Source organism: Bidens hawaiensis, unplaced genomic scaffold (assembly GCF_021521415.1).
Source record: "Bidens hawaiensis isolate Kalapana, Puna unplaced genomic scaffold, B.hawaiensis_p1.1 tig00015291_1, whole genome shotgun sequence".
Taxonomy (NCBI): Eukaryota; Viridiplantae; Streptophyta; class Magnoliopsida; order Asterales; family Asteraceae; genus Bidens; species Bidens hawaiensis.
The window spans coordinates 62211-66512 of record NW_027492362.1 but is presented as its reverse complement, the minus strand read 5'-3'; the positions used below and the strand labels follow the sequence as shown (position 1 = coordinate 66512).

The window sequence follows — 4302 nt, the reverse complement described above, 5'->3', positions numbered from 1 at the left end:
AATAATTCATACTGTGAATTTAATCGATAACACTCTTAACATCCACTTTTATCGTTAACAACAATGATACTCGTATAATCAACATAGACATACAATCGATTCCATTTATGATACGTTTCTTCGTTTCGTTCAATTAATATTTGCAATAAAATAACTAGTACTCGTATATAAAACTTTAGATATTAGAAAGTGGTGTATACATAATCAACTTTGTGATTCCAAACTCAATTACTCGTTCACCAAATTCTAAGCTATCTATCCTCCTTTCCACATATGCCCATTTTACCCTCTTCTTCCATTCAAATCAAACTTTATGTAAACATTTACTCATTATCCATTTCATATGCGCACTCCTTAATCAAATTCATCCCAATTCCACTTTATTTCAACCCAAAATATCCTCTCTCCCAACCAATCAAACTTGCTTTTGCAAATCTTTTCATGGAGTTCTCAACATTAACACTAATCTCAATACTAATATTCACATTCATCCCACCATCATCTCAAGATCCCAACGACCAATCTTGTTTATCCAAATTATACCAATCCATCCAAGATCCAAATCACAACTTAATGAACTGGACCGAACCGAATTTCGCAACCCCTTGTTCGGGTTTCTTATCCAACCTCATTGGCGCGACATGTAACAACGTTCGCATTTACAAACTCTCACTCCCTAACTTGTCCCTTCAAGGCTCCATCTCACCCTACATCTCAAACTGCACAAATCTTCAATCCTTAGACTTCTCAAACAACTCCTTAACCGGTCGAATCCCGACCGAACTCCAATACCTCGTCAACCTAGCTGTCCTTAAACTTTCTAATAACCACCTGACTGACGTCATCCCACCGTCACTCTCCATGTGTGCTTACCTCAACGTAATTGACTTGCATGAGAATGCTCTCACGGGAACAATACCTCCTCAACTAGGGACATTGGTCCGGTTATCGGCTTTTGATGTTTCGAATAATAAGTTGTCCGGTCCGGTTCCTGCGAGCTTGGGAAACCGGACGGGGAGCTTGCCGAGGCTTAATGTGAGCTCGTTTTCGGGTAATAAGGATCTTTATGGGTACCCTTTGGGCCCGATGAAGAGTAACGAGTTATCGGTGGTTGCGATTGTGGGAATCGGGTTGGGGAGTGGGTTGTTGAGTTTGATGTTGAGTTTTACGGTGGTGTGTGTTTGGTTGAGAGTAACGGATCAGAAGATGGCTGCTGAACAAGAAGGCAAAATTAGCCAGTTAATGCCTGAATATTAGTTGATCTTTTCTTTTGTTAATTTTTTGTGTAATGGTTGAAGCTTGGTGTGCACATTTCTAGTCATTTTTTTAGATTCTTCTATTGAGGTTATTATTATAATTATTTTTTATTTAACTAATTTATTTTCTAAGAATGAAAAGGTACGACTTGAGGTAAATTATGTGTGTTATTGTAAGGTAGGGAAGAATTAAGTCAAAATGAAGTTGTGAACTGAAAGCTTTTCATGGTGTGTGTTTGCTATATGATCATGACTCATGAGACACACATTTTGACTAACTTGGTGTGTAATTTACCAGACATGACTAACTCCCGAACAAAGTGATAGTCTAAATCGATGTGCTTGGCTCGTTTGTTAGAATCTGGATTTTGACTCATGAAAAGAGCACTTTTGTTGTCGCACAACAAAGTTGGTCGAGTTTGAGGAAGAGCATGAAGTTCCTTTAACAAATGAGTAACCCAAACAATTTCAGCTGCAGCATTAGCCATTGCCCTATATTCCGACTCACAACTCTATCGTGACACAGTTGGTTGTTTCTTCGCACTCCATGAGACCAAGTTACCGCCTAAGAAAATCGAATAACCGTATGTAGACCGACGTTTTTCAATGCACCGTGCCTAATCCGCATATGAATATCCTAAATGGTAGAATTAGTGGGTTGTGTATAGTGTAACCCATGAGAGATTGTTCCCTTGACATAACAAAGTATTCGCTTAACCAATTGGTAATGGGTTTCGGTAGGGGAGTTAAGATGTTGGCACGCTTGATTGACCGCGTAGGACAAGTCGAGACGAATAATGGTTAGAGTGGGATCGAAAAATGGGGTGGCAACGGGTTTAGCATTGGTGAGACCGGAGCGATCAAGAATATCGTTTGCATACTTGGTTTGGGTAAGAAAGAGGCCTTTTGTGTAGTGCATTACTTTAAGGCCAAGAAAATAATTTAAGGAGCAAAGGTCCTTAATGGCGATTTCCTTATGTAAATGTGGAGTGAAGTTGGTGATGGTCGCGGACTTGTTTCCCGTGAGAATAAGAACGTCCACGTAAACAAGGAGATACATTATGGAGTCGCCTTGGGAAAATATGAAGAGGGAGGGATCCGTTCGACTGCAAGTGAAACCGTAAGACATAAGGAAGGAACTAAGTCTTTGAAACCAAGCTCGTGGAGCTTGTTTGAGACCGTAAAGAGCCTTATTGATCTGATTGAGCCCTGCCCCATACAACAACAACAAGTCTGAATGATTCAGACCTAAATTTAACCATTCATATATTTTTCTATTTGGAACCAAACAGTCTGAAGTCTGAATGAATCAGATGTTTACATCTGAATGGTTTCATTCAGATGCAAACAAACAGCCCCTTAGTTTACAAACATGAGTCAGAAATTGCGGATTGATAAAGTCGGGAAGTTGCTCCATGTAAACGGTATCTGAAAGATGACCGTTTAGAAACACATTGTAAACATCGAGTTGACGAAGAGTCCACTCGTTGATCAGCCTAGGAGAGGATTATGCGAGTGGTTGAGGCTTTAATTACCAGGCTAAAGGTGTGATTAAAATCGAGACTCGGTATTTAAGTGAAGCCTTGAGCAACGATTCGGGCTTTATGGATATTAAGAGAACCATCAGAGTGATAATTTATTTGGAATAACCATTTAGAGCCATCGACATTGGCAGAAGAGGGATGTGGCACAAGAGTCCACGTATGGTTCAGTTGAAGGGCAGTGAGCTTTGCATGGCACCCATCCAGTGCGCATGTTTGGAAGCACTCTTAAAGCCCTTTGGAACGGTATGACTGAGGAGAGCGGTATGAAGATGTGAGGTCATGACGGTGGCAAGGTATGATGTATTCTTGGGATTTGGCTTAAACATTCCGACTTTGGAGCGTGCAACCATGGGGTACAAGGATGTGGGTGGAGGTGGGGATATAGAAGCAGCGAATGGGGAAGAATTGGTTGTGGAGTATGGGTCGGATAAGGGTGGAGAAGTATGGTTTTCGGTGGAAGATATATTGGGTGAGGATGGTTCAGGTGATGTGTGGTTGGATGTAGGAGGTGATGATTCAGATATGATAGGATTGAATGAAATAGAGGAGGTGGGGTCGATAGAATTGGGTGAGGTGGGTACAGAAGGAATGGACGAGGAATGTGATAGTTGAGATGGGTTTGGATTTGTGTAAAAGAAGGTTTGCATAAGGGACAATGGGAAGTGGTCAAAGGCTTTTTGGTAGAAGTGGTTGGTCGAGAGTTTTGAGATGTTACTGGAGTAAAGGAAATGGGTTCATCAAAGCTGGAGAGAAATAAATTTGCAATATTAGTTGTGGATGAGGTGCCTACATAGGGAAAGAAGGTCTCATCAAATCGAGAATGCCTTGAGATATACATACCTGATGACACGGGATCAAAGCATTTATAACATTTGTATTAAGGACAATAGCCCAAGAAAATACAAGGAATGCTTCGTGGTGCTAGTTTGTGTGGGGCATAATCACGTAGGTACGGGTAAACACAACAACCGAAAACACGAAAATTTGTGTACGTTGGGGTGTTGGAAAACAACATCTCAAACGGAGATTTGTCATTTAAGACTTTTGTGGACAAGCGATTGATGATGTAAGTTGTCGTGCTAAAGGCGTCAACCCAATGAGTAATGGGAACACTAGCATGAAAGATCATGGCTAGACTGGTTTCAACAATGTGTTTGTTCTTTCTTTCTGCGCGACCATTTTGAGGGGCGGTGTATGGACACGAGAAGCGATGAAACATGCCATTTTGGTCAAAAATGTTGCAAACAATTTTGTTGACAAATTCCGTACTGCCATCGCTTTTAAAAACTTTTACTTTGCGTGATAGTTGAGTTTGAACAAGGCGCACAAAGCTTTGAAGGACTGTATAAAATTCGGTTTTGGTTTTAATCGGATATAGCCATGAGAAACGAGAGTAGTCATCCATAAATACAACATAATATTTGTAACCATTTTTTGCTAGTTATTGGCGAGAGTCCCCATAAATCACAGTGAACGAGATCTAGAGGATTAGAGGCACGTTT

The 4302-nt window shown here is 40.7% G+C and overlaps 1 pseudogene; it reads left to right on the top strand.

Annotated features, from left to right (window-relative positions):
* The first annotated feature begins 268 nt into the window (after positions 1–268).
* Positions 269–1349, top strand: LOC143548855 (receptor-like protein 44 pseudogene; annotated as a pseudogene).
* Positions 1350–4302: the final 2953 nt, after the last annotated feature.